Raw genomic sequence first — 18753 nt, forward strand, 5'->3', positions numbered from 1 at the left:
TATAACCTAGTTCAAATAATTTTACACTAGAGTTGAACTAGCTCTACAAGCTAGTTCAAATAATTTTACACTAGAGTTGAACTAGCTATACAAGCTTGTAGAGTTGAACAAGCTCTACAAGCTAGTTCAAATAATTTTGCACTAGAGTAGAACTAGCTCTATAACCTAGTACAAATAATTTTACACTAGAGTAGAACTAGCTCTATAACCTAGTACAAATGATTTTACACTACAGTTGAACTAGCTCTACAGTCTAGTTCAAATAGTTTTACACTAGAGTTGAACTAGCTCTATAACCTAGTAGAAATAATTTTACACTAGAGTTGAACTAGGTCTACAAGCTAGTTTAAATAACTTTACACTAGAGTTGAACTTGCTCTATAACATAGTACACATAATTTCACACTAGATTTGAACTAGCTCTACAAGCTAGTTCATGTAATTCTACACTAGAGTTGAACTAGCTCTACAATATAGTTCAAATAATTTTACACTAGAGTTGAACTAGCTCTACAGGCTAGTTCAAATAATTTACACTAGTGTTGAAGTAGCTCGACAAGCTAGTTCAAATAATTTTACAATAGAGTTGAACTAGCTCTACAGGCTAGTTCAAAAATTTTACACTAGTGTTGAACTAGCTCTCAATAACCTGGTACAAAAAAATTCACACTAGAGTTGAACTAGATCTACAAGCTAGTTCAAATAATTTTACACTAGAGTTGAACTAGCTCTACAAGCTTGTTCAAATTATTTTACACTAGAGTTGAAATAGCTCTATAAGATAGTACACATAATTTCAGACTAGATTTGAACTAGCCCTACAAGCTAGTTCAAATAATTTTACACTAGAGTTGAACTAGCTCTACAATGTAGTTTAAATATTTGTGTACTAGAGTAGAACTAGCTCTATAACCTAGTACAAATAATTTTAGACTAGAGTTGAACTAGCTCTATAACCTAGTACAAATAATTTTACAGTAGAGTTGAACTAGCTCTACAAGCTAGTTCAAATAATTTTACACTAGATTTGAACTAGCTCTACAAGCTAGTTCAAATTATTTTATAATAGAGTTGAACTAGCTCTATAAGATAGTACACATAATTTCAGACTAAATTTGAACTAGCTCTACAAGCTAGTTCAAATGATTTTACACTAGAGTTGAACTAGCTCTACAAGGTAGTTTGAATATTTTTGTACTAGAGTAGAACTAGCTCTATAACCTAGTACAAATAATTTTAGACTATAGTTGAACTAGCTCTATAACCTAGTACAAATAATTTTACAGTAGAGTTGAAATAGCTCAATAAGCTAGTTCAAATAATTTTACACTAGAGTTGAACTAGCTCTACAAGCTAGTTCAAATAATTTTAAACTAAAGTTGAACAAGATCTATAACCTCGTTCAAATAATTTTACATTAGAGTTCAACTAGCTCTACAAGCTGGTTCAAATAATTTTACACTAGAGTTGAACTAGCTATACAAGCTTGTAGATTTGAACAAACCCTACAAGCTAGTTCAAATAATTTTTCACTAGAGTAGAACATGCTCTATAACCTAGTACAAATAAATTTACACTAGAGTTGAACTAGCTCTATAACCTAGTACAAATGATTTTACACTAGAGTTGAACTAGCTCCACAGTCTAGTTCAAATAGTTTTACACTAGAGTTGAACTAGCTCTATAACCTAGTACAAACAATTTTACGCTAGAGTGGAACTAGCTCTACAAGCTAGTTCAAATAATTTTACACTAGAGTTGAACTAGCTCTATAACATAGTACACATAATTTCACACTAGATTTGAACTAGCTCTACAAGCTAGTTCAAATAATTTTACACTAGAGTTGAACTAGCTCTATAACCTAGTATAAATAAATTTACACTAGAGTTGAACTAGCTCTATAACATAGAAAGAATAATTTTACACTAGAGTTGAACTAGCTCTACAAGCTAGTTCAAATAATTTTACACTAGATTTGAACTAGCTATACAAGCTAGTTCAAATAATTTTACACTAGAGTAGAACTAGCTCTATAACCTAGTATAAATAATTTTACACTAGAGTTGAACTAGCTCTACAAGCTAGTTCAAATAATTTTACACTAGAGTTGAACTAGCTCTTCAAGCTAGTTCAAATAGTTTTACACTAAAGTTGAACTAGATCTATAACCTAGTTCAAATAATTTTACACTAGAGTTGAACTAGCTCTACAAGCTAGTTCAAATAATTTTACACTAGAGTTGAACTAGCTATACAAGCTTGTAGAGTTGAACAAGCTCTACAAGCTAGTTCAAATAATTTTGCACTAGAGTAGAACTAGCTCTATAACCTAGTACAAATAATTTTACACTAGAGTAGAACTAGCTCTATAACCTAGTACAAATGATTTTACACTAGAGGTTAACTAGCTCTACAGTCTAGTTCAAATAGTTTTACACTAGAGTTGAACTAGCTCTACAACCTAGTAGAAATAATTTTACACTAGAGTTGAACTAGGTCTACAAGCTAGTTTAAATAATTTTACACTAGAGTTGAACTTGCTCTATAACATAGTACACATAATTTTGCACTAGATTTGAACTAGCTCTACAAGCTAGTTCATGTAATTCTACACTAGAGTTGAACTAGCTCTACAAGATAGTTCAAATAATTTTACACTAGAGTTGAACTAGCCCTACAGGCTAGTTCAAATAATTTCACACTAGTGTTGAAGTAGCTCTACAAGCTAGTTCAAATAATTTTACACTAGTGTTGAACTAGCTCTCAATAACCTGGTACAAAAAAATTCACACTAGAGTTGAACTAGATCTACAAGCTAGTTCAAATAATTTTACACTAGAGTTGAACTAGCTCTACAAGCTTGTTCAAATTATTTTACACTAGAGTTGAACTAGCCCTATAAGATAGTACACATAATTTCAGACTAGATTTGAACTAGCCCTACAAGCTAGTTCAAATAATTTTACACTAGAGTTGAACTAGCTCTACAATGTAGTTTAAATATTTGTGTACTAGAGTAGAACTAGCTCTATAACCTAGTACAAAAAAATTTAGACTAGAGTTGAACTAGCTCTATAACCTAGTACAAATAATTTTACAATAGAGTTGAACTAGCTCTACAAGCTAGTTCAAATAATTTTACACTAGATTTGAACTAGCTCTACAAGCTATTTCAAATTATTTTATAATAGAGTTGAACTAGCTCTATAAGATAGTACACATAATTTCAGACTAGATTTGAACTAGCTCTACAAGCTAGTTCAAATAATTTTACACTAGAGTTGAACTAGCTCTACAAGGTAGTTTAAATATTTTTGTACTGGAGTAGAACTAGCTCTATAACCTAGTACAAATAATTTTAGACTAGAGTTGAACTAGCTCTATTACCTAGTACAAATAATTTTACAGTAGAGTAGAAATAGCTTAATAAGCTAGTTCAAATAATTTTACACTAGAGTTGAACTAGCTCTACAAGCTAGTTCAAATAATTTTAAACTAAAGTTGAACAAGATCTATAACCTAGTTCAAATAATTTTACATTAGAGTTGAACTAGCTCTACAAGCTGGTTCAAATATTTTTACACTAGAGTTGAATTAGCTCTATAACATAGTACACATAATTACACACTAGATTTGTACTAGCTCTACAAGCTAGTTCAAATAATTTTACACTAGAGTTGAACTAGCTCTATAACCTAGTATAAATAAATTTACACTAGGGTTGAACTAGCTCTATAACATAGATCGAATAATTTTACACTAGAGTTTAACTAGCTCTACAAGCTAGTTCAAATAATTTTACACTAGATTTGAACTAGCTATACAAGCTAGTTCAAATAATTTTACACTAGAGTAGAACTAGCTCTATAACCTGGTACAAATAATTTTACACTAGAGTTGAACTAGCTCTACAAGCTAGCTCAAATAATTTTACACTAGAGTTGAACTAGCTCTACAAGCTAGTTCAAATAGTTTTACACTAGAGTAGAACATGCTCTATAACCTAGTACAAATAATTTTACACTAGAGTTGAACTAGCTCTATAACCTAGTACAAATGATTTTACACTAGAGTTGAACTAGCTCCACAGTCTAGTTCAAATAGTTTTACACTAGAGTTCAACTAGCTCTATAACCCAGTACAAACAATTTTACACTAGAGTGGAACTAGCTCTACAAGCTAGTTCAAATAATTTTACACTAGAGTTGAACTAGCTCTATAACATAGTACACATAATTTCACACTAGATTTGAACTAGCTCTACAAGCTAGTTCAAATAATTTTACACTAGAGTTGAACTAGCTCTATAACCTAGTATAAATAAATTTACACTAGGGTTGAACTAGCTCTATAACATAGAACGAATAATTTTACACTAGAGTTTAACTAGCTCTACGAGCTAGTTCAAATAATTTTACACTAGATTTGAACTAGCTATACAAGCTAGTTCAAATAATTTTACACTAGAGTAGAACTAGCTCTATAACCTGGTACAAATAATTTTACACTAGAGTTGAACTAGCTCTACAAGCTAGCTCAAATAATTATACACTAGAGTTGAACTAGCTCTACAAGCTAGTTCAAATAGTTTTACACTAAAGTTGAACTAGATCTATAACCTAGTTCAAATAATTTTACACTAGAGTTGAACTAGCTCTACAAGCTAGTTCAAATAATTTTACACTAGAGTTGAACTAGCTATACAAGCTTGTAGAGTTGAACAAGCTCTACAAGCTAGTTCAAATAATTTTGCACTAGAGTAGAACTAGCTCTATAACCTAGTACAAATAATTTTACACTAGAGTAGAACTAGCTCTATAACCTAGTACAAATGATTTTACACTAGAGTTGAACTAGCTCTACAGTCTAGTTCAAATAGTTTTACACTAGAGTTGAACTAGCTCTACAACCTAGTAGAAATAATTTTACACTAGAGTTGAGCTAGGTCTACAAGCTAGTTTAAATAATTTTACACTAGAGTTGAACTTGCTCTATAACATAGTACACATAATTTTGCACTAGATTTGAACTAGCTCTACAAGCTAGTTCATGTAATTCTACACTAGAGTTGAACTAGCTCTACAAGATAGTTCAAATAATTTTACACTAGAGTTGAACTAGCCCTACAGGCTAGTTCAAATAATTTCACACTAGTGTTGAAGTAGCTCTACAAGCTAGTTCAAATAATTTTACACTAGTGTTGAACTAGCTCTCAATAACCTGGTACAAAAAAATTCACACTAGAGTTGAACTAGATCTACAAGCTAGTTCAAATAATTTTACACTAGAGTTGAACTAGCTCTACAAGCTTGTTCAAATTATTTTACACTAGAGTTGAACTAGCCCTATAAGATAGTACACATAACTTCAGACTAGATTTGAACTAGCCCTACAAGCTAGTTCAAATAATTTTACACTAGAGTTGAACTAGCTCTACAATGTAGTTTAAATATTTGTGTACTAGAGTAGAACTAGCTCTATAACCTAGTACAAAAAAATTTAGACTAGAGTTGAACTAGCTCTATAACCTAGTACAAATAATTTTACAATAGAGTTGAACTAGCTCTACAAGCTAGTTCAAATTATTTTATAATAGAGTTGAACTAGCTCTATAAGATAGTACACATAATTTCAGACTAGATTTGAACTAGCTCTACAAGCTAGTTCAAATAATTTTACACTAGAGTTGAACTAGCTCTACAAGGTAGTTTAAATATTTTTGTACTGGAGTAGAACTAGCTCTATAACCTAGTACAAATAATTTTAGACTAGAGTTGAACTAGCTCTATTACCTAGTACAAATAATTTTACAGTAGAGTTGAAATAGCTTAATAAGCTAGTTCAAATAATTTTACACTAGAGTTGAACTAGCTCTACAAGCTAGTTCAAATAATTTTAAACTAAAGTTGAACAAGATCTATAACCTAGTTCAAATAATTTTACATTAGAGTTGAACTAGCTCTACAAGCTGGTTCAAATAATTTTACACTAGAGTTGAACTAGCTATAGAAGCTTGTAGATTTGAACAAACCCTACAAGCTAGTTCAAATAATTTTTCACTAGAGTAGAACATGCTCTATAACCTAGTACAAATAAATTTACACTAGAGTTGAACTAGCTCTATAACCTAGTACAAATGATTTTACACTAGAGTTGAACTAGCTCCATAGTCTAGTTCAAATAGTTTTACACTAGAGTTCAACTAGCTCTATAACCTAGTACAAACAATTTTACACTAGAGTGGAACTAGCTCTACAAGCTAGTTCAAATAATTTTACACTAGAGTTGAACTAGCTCTATAACATAGTACACATAATTTCACACTAGATTTGAACTAGCTCCACAAGCTAGTTCAAATAATTTTACACTAGAGTTGAACTAGCTCTATAACCTAGTATAAATAAATTTACACTAGGGTTGAACTAGCTCTATAACATAGAACAAATAATTTTACACTAGAGTTGAACTAGCTCTACAAGCTAGTTCAAATAATTTTACACTAGATTTGAACTAGCTATACAAGCTAGTTCAAATAATTTTACACTAGAGTAGAACTAGCTCTATAACCTGGTACAAATAATTTTACACGAGAGTTGAACTAGCTCTACAAGCTAGCTCAAATAATTTTACACTAGAGTTGAACTAGCTCTACAAGCTAGTTCAAATAGTTTTACACTAAAGTTGAACTAGATCTATAACCTAGTTCAAATAATTTTACACTAGAGTTGAACTAGCTCTACAAGCTAGTTCAAATAATTTTACACTAGAGTTGAACTAGCTCTACAAGCTAGTTCAAATTATTTTACACTAGAGTTGAACTAGCTCTATAAGATAGTACACATAATTTTAGACTAGATTTGAACTAGCTCTACAAGCTAGTTCAAATAATTTTACACTAGAGTTGAACTAGCTCTATAATGTAGTTTAAATATTTGTGTACTAGAGTAGAACTAGCTCTATAACCTAGTACAAATAATTTTAGACTAGAGCTGAACTAGCTCTATAACCTAGTACAAATAATTTTACAGTAGAGTTGAACTAGCTCTACAAGCTAGTTTAAATAATTTTACACTAGATTTGAACTAGCTCTACAAGCTAGTTCAAATTTTTTTACACTAGAGTTGAACTAGCTCTATAAGATAGTACACATAATTTCAGTCTAGATTCGAACTAGCTCTACAAGCTAGTTCAAATAATTTTACACTAGAGTTGAACTAGCTCTACAATGTAGTTTAAATATTTTTGTACTAGAGTAGAACTAGCTCTATAACCTAGTACAAATAATTTTAGACTAGAGTTGAACTAGCTCTATTACCTAGTACAAATAATTTTACAGTAGAGTTGAAATAGCTTAATAAGCTAGTTCAAATAATTTTACACTAGAGTTGAACTAGCTCTACAAGCTAGTTCAAATAATTTTAAACTAAAGTTGAACAAGATCTATAACCTAGTTCAAATAATTTTACATTAGAGTTGAACTAGCTCTACAAGCTGGTTCAAATAATTTTACACTAGAGTTGAACTAGCTATACAAGCTTGTAGATTTGAACAAAGCCTACAAGCTAGTTCAGATAATTTTTCACTAGAGTAGAACATGCTCTATAACCTAGTACAAATAAATTTACACTAGAGTTGAACTAGCTCTATAACCTAGTACAAATGATTTTACACTAGAGTTGAACTAGCTCCACAGTCTAGTTCAAATAGTTTTACACTAGAGTTGAACTAGCTCTATAACCTAGTACAAATAATTTTACACTAGAGTAGAACTAGCTCTACAAGCTAGTTCAAATAATTTTACACTAGAGTTGAACTAGCTCTATAACCTAGTATAAATAAATTTACACTAGAGTTGAACTAGCTCTATAACATAGAAAAAATAATTTTACACTAGAGTTGAACTAGCTCTACAAGCTAGTTCAAATAATTTTACAATAGATTTGAACTAGCTATACAAGCTAGTTCAAATAATCTTACACTAGAGTAGAACTAACTCTATAACCTGGTACAAATAATTTTACATTAGAGTTGAACTAGCTCTACAAGCTAGTTCAAATAATTTAACACTAGAGTTGAACTAGCTCTACAAGCTAGTTCAAATAGTTTTACACTAAATTTGAACTAGATTTATAACCTAGTTCAAATAATTTTACACTAGAGTTGAACTAGCTCTACAAGCTAGTTCAAATAATTTTACACTAGAGTTGAACTAGCTATACAAGCTTGTAGAGTTGAACAAGCTCTACAAGCTAGTTCAAATAATTTTGCACTAGAGTAGAACTAGCTCTATAACCTAGTACAAATAATTTTACACTAGAGTAGAACTAGCTCTATAACCTAGTACAAATGATTTTACACTAGAGTTGAACTAGCTCTACAGTCTAGTTCAAATAGTTTTACACTAGAGTTGAACTAGCTCTATAACCTAGTAGAAATAATTTTACACTAGAGTTGAACTAGGTCAACAAGCTAGTTTAAATAATTTTACACTAGAGTTGAACTTGCTCTATAACATAGTACACATAATTTCACACTAGATTTGAACTAGCTCTACAAGCTAGTTCATGTAATTCTACACTAGAGTTGAACTAGCTCTACAAGATAGTTCATATAATTTTACACTAGAGTTGAACTAGCTCTACAGGCTAGTTCAAATAATTTTACACTAGTGTTGAAGTAGCTCTACAAGCTAGCTCAAATAATTTTACACTAGTGTTGAACTAGCTCTCAATAACCTGGTACAAAAAAATTCACACTAGAGTTGAACTAGCTCTACAAGCTAGTTCAAATAATTTTACACTAGAGTTGAACTAGCTCTACAAGCTAGTTCAAATTATTTTACACTAGAGTTGAACTAGCTATACAAGCTTGTAGAGTTGAACAAGCTCTACAAGCTAGTTCAAATAATTTTACACTAGATTTGAACTAGCTCTACAAGCTAGTTCAAATTATTTTACACTAGAGTTAAACTAGCTCTATAAGATAGTACACATAATTTCAGACTAGATTCGAACTAGCTCTACAAGCTAGTTCAAATAATTTTACACTAGAGTTGAACTAGCTCTACAAGGTAGTTTAAATAATTTTGTACTAGAGTAGAACTAGCTCTATAACCTAGTATAAATAATTTTAGGCTAGAGTTGAACTAGCTCTATAACCTAGTACAAATAATTTTACAGTAGAGTTGAAATAGCTCAATAATCTAGTTCAAATAATTTTACACAAGAGTTGAACTAGCTCTACGAGCTAGTTCAAATAATTTTAAACTAAAGCTGAACAAGATATATAACCTAGTTCAAATAATTTTACATTAGAATTGAACTAGATCTACAAGCTAGTTCAAATAATTTTACACCAGAGTTGAACTAGCTATACAAGCTTGTACATTTGAACAAGCCCTACAAGCTAGTTCAAATAATTTTTCACTAGAGTAGAACATGCTCTATAACCTAGTACAAATAATTTTACACTAGAGTTGAACTAGCTCTATAACCTAGTACAAATGATTTTACACTAGAGTTGAACTAGCTCCACAGTCTAGTTCAAATAGTTTTACACTAGAGTTGAACTAGCTCTATGACCTAGTATAAATAATTTTACACTAGAGTGGAACTAGCTCTACAAGCTAGTTCAAATAATTTTACACTAGAGTTAAACTAGCTCTATAACATAGTACACATAATTTCAACATAGATTTGAACTAGCTCTACAAGCTAGTTCAAATAATTTTACACTAGAGTTGAACTAGCTCTATAACCTAGTATAAATAAATTTACACTAGAGTGGAACTAGCTCTATAACATAGAACAAATAATTTTACACTAGAGTTGAACTAGCTCTACAAGCTAGTTCAAATAATTTTACACTGGATTTGAACTAGCTATACAAGCTAGTTCAAATAATTTTACACTAGAGTAGAACTAGCTCTATAACCTAGTACAAATAATTTTACACTAGAGTTGAACTAGCTCTAAAAGCTAGTTCAAATAATTTTACACTAGAGTTGAACTAGCTCTACAAGCTAGTTCAAATAATTTTACACTAGAGTTGAACTAGCTCTACAAGCTAGTTCAAATAATTTTACACTAGAGTTGAACTAGCTATACAAGCTTGTAGAGTTGAACAAGCTCTACAAGCTAGTTCAAATAATTTTGCACTAGAGTAGAGCTAGCTCTATAACCTAGTACAAATAATTTTACACTAGAGTAGAACTAGCTCTATAACCTAGTACAAATGATTTTACACTACAGTTGAACTAGCTCTACAGTCTAGTTCAAATAGTTTTACACTAGAGTTGAACTAGATCTATAACCTAGTAGAAATAATTTTACACTAGAGTTGAACTAGGTCAACAAGCTAGTTTAAATAATTTTACACTAGAGTTGAACTTGCTCTATAACATAGTACACATAATTTCACACTAGATTTGAACTAGCTCTACAAGCTAGTTCATGTAATTCTACACTAGAGTTGAACTAGCTCTACAAGATAGTTCATATAATTTTACACTAGAGTTGAACTAGCTCTACAGGCTAGTTCAAATAATTTTACACTAGTGTTTAAGTAGCTCTACAAGCTAGTTCAAATAATTTTACACTAGTGTTGAACTAGCTCTCAATAACCTGGTACAAAAAAATTCACACTAGAGTTGAACTAGCTCTACAAGCTAGTTCAAATAATTTTACACTAGAGTTGAACTAGCTCTACAAGCTAGTTCAAATTATTTTACACTAGAGTTGAACTAGCTCTATAAGATAGTACACATAATTTTAGACTAGATTTGAACTAGCTCTACAAGCTAGTTCAAATAATTTTACACTAGAGTTGAACTAGCTCTATAATGTAGTTTAAATATTTGTGTACTAGAGTAGAACTAGCTCTATAACCTAGTACAAATAATTTTAGACTAGAGTTGAACTAGCTCTGTAACCTTGTACAAATAATTTTACAGTAGAGTTGAACTAGCTCTACAAGCTAGTTCAAATAATTTTACACTAGATTTGAACTAGCTCTACAAGCTAGTTCAAATTATTTTACACTAGAGTTGAACTAGCTCTATAAGATAGTACACATAATTTCAGACTAGATTCGAACTAGCTCTACAAGCTAGTTCAAATAATTTTACACTAGAGTTGAACTAGCTCTTCAAGGTAGTTTAAATATTTTTGTACTAGAGTAGAACTAGCTCTATAACCTAATATAAATAATTTTAGGCTAGAGTTGAACTAGCTCTATAACCTAGTACAAATAATTTTACAGTAGAGTTGAAATAGCTCAATAATCTAGTTCAAATAATTTTACACAAGAGTTGAACTAGCTCTACGAGCTAGTTCAAATAATTTTAAACTAAAGTTGAACAAGATATATAACCTAGTTCAAATAATTTTACATTAGAATTGCACTAGATCTACAAGCTAGTTCAAATAATTTTACACCAGAGTTGAACTAGCTATACAAGCTTGTACATTTGAACAAGCCCTACAAGCTAGTTCAAATAATTTTTCACAAGAGTAGAACATGCTCTATAACCTAGTACAAATAAATTTACACTAGAGTTGAACTAGCTCTATAACCTAGTACAAATGATTTTACACTAGAGTTGAACTAGCTCCACAGTCTAGTTCAAATAGTTTTACACTAGAGTTGAACTAGCTCTATGACCTAGTATAAATAATTTTACACTAGAGTGGAACTAGCTCTACAAGCTAGTTCAAATAATTTTACACTAGAGTTAAACTAGCTCTATAACATAGTACACATAATTTCAACATAGATTTGAACTAGCTCTACAAGCTAGTTCAAATAATTTTACACTAGAGTTGAACTAGCTCTATAACCTAGTATAAATAAATTTACACTAGAGTGGAACTAGCTCTATAACATAGAACAAATAATTTTACACTAGAGTTGAACTAGCTCTACAAGCTAGTTCAAATAATTTTACACTAGATTTGAACTAGCTATACAAGCTAGTTCAAATAATTTTACACTAGAGTAGAACTAGCTCTATAACCTAGTACAAATAATTTTACACTAGAGTTGAACTAGCTCTACAAGCTAGTTCAAATAATTTTACACTAGAGTTGAACTAGCTCTACAAGCTAGTTCAAATAATTTTACACTAGAGTTGAACTAGCTCTACAAGCTAGTTCAAATAATTTTACACTAGAGTTGAACAAGCTATACAAGCTTGTAGAGTTGAACAAGCTCTACAAGCTAGTTCAAATAATTTTGCACTAGAGTAGAGCTAGCTCTATAACCTAGTACAAATAATTTTACACTAGAGTAGAACTAGCTCTATAACCTAGTACAAATGATTTTACACTACAGTTGAACTAGCTCTACAGTCTAGTACAAATAGTTTTACACTAGAGTTGAACTAGCTCTATAACCTAGTAGAAATAATTTTACACTAGAGTTGAACTAGGTCTACAAGCTAGTTTAAATAATTTTACACTAGAGTTGAACTTGCTCTATAACATAGTACACATAATTTCACACTAGATTTGAACTAGCTCTACAAGCTAGCTCATGTAATTCTACACTAGAGTTGAACTAGCTCTACAATATAGTTAAAATAATTTGCACTAGAGTTGAACTAACTCTACAGGCTAGTTCAAATAATTTTACACTAGTGTTGAAGTAGCACTACAAGCTAGTTCAAATAATTTTACACTAGAGTTGAACTAGCTCTACATGCTAGTTCAAATAATTTTACACAAGTGTTGAACTAGCTCTCAATAACCTGGTACAAAAAAATTCACACTAGAGTTGAACTAGATCTACAAGCTAGTTCAAATAATTTTACACTACAGTTGAACTAGCTCTACAAGCTTGTTCAAATTATTTTACAGTAGAGTTGAACTAGCTCTATAAGATAGTACACATAATTTCAGACTAGATTTGAACTAGCCCTACAAGCTAGTTCAAATAATTTTACACTAGAGTTGAACTAGCTCTACAATGTAGTTTAAATATTTGTGTACTAGAGTAGAACTAGCTCTATAACCTAGTACAAATAATTTTAGACTAGAGTTGAACTAGCTCTATAACCTAGTACAAATAATTTTACAGTAGAGTTGAACTAGCTCTACAAGCTAGTTCAAATAATTTTACACTAGATTTGAACTAGCTCTATAACCTAGTATAAATAAATTTACACTAGAGTTGAACTAGCTCTATAACATAGAACAAATAGTTTTACACTAGAGTTGAACTAGCTCTACAAGCTAGTTCAAATAATTTTACACTAGATTTGAACTAGCTATACAAGCTAGTTCAAATAATTTTACACTAGAGTAGAACTAGCTCTATAACCTAGTACAAATAATTTTACACTACAGTTGAACTAGCTCTACAAGCTAGTTCAAATAATTTTACACTAGAGTTGAACTAGCTCTACAAGCTAGTTCAAATAGTTTTACACTAAAGTTGAACTAGATCTATAACCTAGTTCAAATAATTTTACACTAGAGTTGAACTAGCTCTACAAGCTAGTTCAAATAATTTTACACTAGATTTGAACTAGCTCTACAAGCTAGTTCAAATTATTTTACACTAGAGTTGAACTAGCTTTATAAGATAGTACACATAATTTCAGACTAGATTCGAACTAGCTCTACAAGCTAGTTCAAATAATTTTACACTAGAGTTGAACTAGCTCTACAAGGTAGTTTAAATATTTTTGTACTAGAGTAGAACTTGCTCTATAACCTAGTACAAATAATTTTAGACTAGAGTTGAACTAGCTCTATAACCTAGTACAAATAATTTTACAGTAGAGTTGAAATAGCTCAATAAGCTATTTCAAATAATTTTAAACTATAGCTGAACAAGATCTATAACCTAGTTCAAATAATTTTACATTAGAATTGAACTAGATCTCCAAGCTAGTTCAAATAATTTTACACCAGAGTTGAACTAGCTATACAAGCTTGTACATTTGAACAAGCCCTACAAGCTAGTTCAAATAATTTTTCACTAGAGTAGAACATGCTCTATAACCTAGTACAAATAAATTTACACTAGAGTTGAACTAGCTCTATAACCTAGTACAAATGATTTTACACTAGAGTTGAACTAGCTCCACAGTCTAGTTCGAATAGTTTTACACTAGAGTTGAACTAGCTCTATGACCTAGTATAAATAATTTTACACTAGAGTGGAACTAGCTCTACAAGCTAGTTCAAATAATTTTACACTAAAGTTAAACTAGCTCTATAACATAGTACACATAATTTCAACATAGATTTGAACTAGCTCTACAAGCTAGTTCAAATAATTTTACACTAGAGTTGAACTAGCTCTATAACCTAGTATAAATAAATTTACACTAGAGTTGAACTAGCTCTATAACATAGAACAAATAATTTTACACTAGAGTTGAACTAGCTCTACAAGCTAGTTCAAATAATTTTACACTAGATTTGAACTAGCTCTACAAGCTAGTTCAAATAATTTTACACTAGAGTAGAACTAGCTCTATAACCTAGTACAAATAATTTTACACTAGAGTTGAACTAGCTCTACAAGCTAGTTCAAATAATTTTACACTAGAGTTGAACTAGCTCTACAAGCTAGTTCAAATAATTTTACACTAGAGTTGAACTAGCTATACAAGCTTGTAGAGTTGAACAAGCTCTACAAGCTAGTTCAAATAATTTTCCACTAGAGTAGAACTAGCTCTATAACCTAGTACAAATAATTTTACACTAGAGTAGAACTAGCTCTATAACCTAGTACAAATGATTTTACACTAGAGTTGAACTAGCTCTACAGTCTAGTTCAAATAGTTTTACACTAGAGTTGAACTTGGTCTACAAGCTAGTTTAAATAATTTTACACTAGAGTTGAACTTGCTCTATAACATAGTACACATAATTTCACACTAGATTTGAACTAGCTCTACAAGCTAGTTCATGTAATTCTACACTAGAGTTGAACTAGCTCTACAAGATAGTTCAAATAATTTTACACTAGTGTTGAAGTAGCTCTACAAGCTAGTTCAAATAATTTTACACTAGTGTTGAACTAGCTCTCAATCACCTCGTACAAAAAATTCACACTAGAGTTGAACTAGATCTACAAGCTAGTTCAAATAATTTTACACTAGAGTTGAACTAGCTCTACAAGCTTGTTCAAATTATTTTACACTAGAGTTGAACTAGCTCTATAAGATAGTACACATAATTTCAGACTAGATTTGAACTAGCCCTACAAGCTAGTTCAAATAATTTTACACTAGAGTTGAACTAGCTCTACAATGTAGTTTAAATATATGTGTACTAGACTAGAACTAGCTCTATAACCTAGTACAAATAATTTTAGACTAGAGTTGAACTAGCTCTATAACCTAGTACAAATAATTTTACAGTAGAGTTAAACTAGCTCTACAAGCTAGTTCAAATAATTTTACACTAGATTTGAACTAGCTCTACAAGCTAGTTCAAATAATTTTAAACTAAAGTTGAACAAGATCTATAACCTAGTTCAAATAATTTTACATTAGAGTTGAACTACCTCTACAAGCTGGTTCAAATAATTTTACACTAGAGTTGAACTAGCTATACAAGCTTGTAGATTTGAACAAACCCTACAAGCTAGTTCAAATAATTTTTCACTAGAGTAGAAAATGCTCTATAACCTAGTACAAATAAATTTACACTAGAGTTGAACTACCTCTATAACCTAGTACAAATGATTTTACACTAGAGTTGAACTAGCTCCACAATCTAGTTCAAATAGATTTACACTAGAGTTGAACTAGCTCTATAATCTAGTACAAATAATTTTACACTAGAGTGGAACTAGCTCTACAACCTAGTTCAAATAATTTTACACTGGAGTTGAACTAGCTCTATAACATAGTACACATAATTTCACACTGGATTTGAACTAGCTCTACAAGCTAGTTCAAATAATTTTACACTAGAGTTGAACTAGCTCTATAACCTAGTATAAATAAATTTACACTAGAGTTGAACTAGCTCTATAACATAGAACACATAATTTTACACTAGATTGAACTAGCTCTACAAGCTAGTTCAAATAATTTTACACTAGATTTGAACTAGTTATACAAGCTAGTTCAAATAATTTTACACTAGAGTAGAACTAGCTCTATAACCTGGTACAAATAATTTTACTCTAGAGTTGAACTAGCTCTACAAGCTAGTTCAAATAATTTTACACTAGAGTTGAACTAGCTCTACAAGCTAGTTCAAATAGTTTTACACTAAAGTTTAACTAGATCTATAACCTAGTTCAAATAATTTTACACTAGAGTTGAACTAGCACTACAAGCTAGTTCAAATAATTTTACACTAGAGTTCAACTAGCTATACAAGCTTGTAGAGTTGAACAAGCTCTACAAGCTAGTTCAAATAATTTTGCACTAGAGTTGAACTAGCTCTATAACCTAGTACAAATAATTTTACACTAGAGTAGAACTAGCTCTATAACCTAGTACAAATGATTTTACACTAGAGTTGAACTAGCTCTACAGTCTAGTTCAAATAGTTTTACACTAGAGTTGAACTAGCTCTATAACCTAGTAGAAATAATTTTACACTAGAGTTGAACTAGGTCTACAATCTAGTTTAAATAATTTTACACTAGACTTGAACTTGCTCTATAACATAGTACACATAATTTCACACTAGATTTGAACTAGCTCTACAAGCTAGTTCATGTAATTCTACACTAGAGTTGAACCAGCTCTACAAGATAGTTCATATAATTTTACACTAGAGTTGAACTAGCTCTACAGGCTAGTTCAAATAATTTTACACTAGTGTTGAAGTAGCTCTACAAGCTAGTTCAAATTATTTTACACTAGTGTTGAACTAGCTCTCAATAACCTGGTACAAAAAAATTCACACTAGAGTTGAACTAGCTCTACAAGCTAGTTCAAATAATTTTACACTAGAGTTGAACTAGCTCTACAAGCTAGCTCAAATTATTTTACAATAGAGTTGAACTAGCTCTATAAGATAGTACACATAATTTTAGACTAGATTTGAACTAGCTCTACAAGCTAGTTCAAATAATTTTACACTAGAGTTGAACTAGCTCTATAATGTAGTTTAAATATTTGTGTACTAGAGTAGAACTAGCTCTATAACCTAGTACAAGTAATTTTAGACTAGAGTTGAACTAGCTCTATAACCTAGTACAAATAATTTTACACTAGAGTTGAACTTGCTCTATAACATAGTACACATAATTTCACACTAGATTTGAACTAGCTCTACAAGCTAGTTCATGTAATTCTACACTACAGTTGAACTAGCTCTACAAGATAGTTCAAATAATTTTACACTAGAGTTGAACTAGCTCTACAGGCTAGTTCAAATAATTTTACACTAGTGTTGAAGTAGCTCTACAAGCTAGTTCAAATAATTTTACACTAGTGTTGAACTAGCTCTCAATAACCTGGTACAATAAAATTCACACTAGAGATGAACTAGCTCTACAAGCTAGTTCAAATAATTTTACACTAGAGTTGAACTAGCTCTACAAGCTAGTTCAAATTATTTTACACTAGAGTTGAACTAGCTCTATAAGATAGTACACATAATTTTAGACTAGATTTGAACTAGCTCTACAAGCTAGTTCAAATAATTTTACACTAGAGTTGAACTAGCTCTATAATGTAGTTTAAATATTTGTGTACTAGAGTAGAACTAGCTCTATAACCTAGTACAAATAATTTTACACTAGAGTTGAACTAGCTCTATAACCTAGTACAAATAATTTTACAGTAGAGTTGAACTAGCTCTACAAGCTAGTTCAAATAATTTTACACTAGATTTGAACTAGCTCTACAAGCTAGTTCAAATTATTTTACACTAGAGTTGAACTAGCTCTATAAGATAGTACACATAATTTCAGACTAGATTCGAACTAGCTCTACAAGCTAGTTCAAATAATTTTACACTAGAGTTGAACTAGCTCTAAAAGGTAGTTTAAATAATTTTGTACTAGAGTAGAACTAGCTCTATAACCTAGTAAAAATAATTTTAGACTAGAGTTGAACTAGCTCTATAACCTAGTACAAATAATTTTACAGTAGAGTTGAAATAGCTCAATAATCTAGTTCAAATAATTTTACACGAGAGTTAGTTCAAATAATTTTAAACTAAAGTTGAACAAGATCTATAACCTAGTTCAAATAATTTTACATTAGAATTGAACTAGCTCTACAAGCTAGTTCAAATAATTTTACACCAGAGTTGAACTAGCTATACAAGCTTGTACATTTGAACAAGCCCTACAAGCTAGTTCAAATAATTTTTCACTAGAGTAGAACATGCTCTATAACCTAGTACAAATAAATTTACACTAGAGTTGAACTAGCTCTATAACCTAGTACAAATGATTTTACACTAGAGTTGAACTAGCTCCACAGTCTAGTTCAAATAGTTTTACACTAGAGTTGAACTAGCTCTATGACCTAGTATAAATAATTTTACACTAGAGTGGAACTAGCTCTACAAGCTAGTTCAAATAATTTTACACTAGAGTTAAACTAGCTCTATAACATAGTACAAATAATTTCAACATAGATTTGAACTAGCTCTACAAGCTAGTTCAAATAATTTTACACTAGAGTTGAATTAGCTCTATAACCTAGTATAAATAAATTTACACTAGAGTTGAACTAGCTCTATAACATAGAACAAATAATTTTACACTAGAGTTGAACTAGCTCTACAAGCTAGTTCAAATAATTTTACACTAGATTTGAACT

Source organism: Triticum aestivum, chromosome 5A (genome assembly GCF_018294505.1).
Source record: "Triticum aestivum cultivar Chinese Spring chromosome 5A, IWGSC CS RefSeq v2.1, whole genome shotgun sequence".
Lineage (NCBI taxonomy): Eukaryota > Viridiplantae > Streptophyta > Magnoliopsida > Poales > Poaceae > Triticum > Triticum aestivum.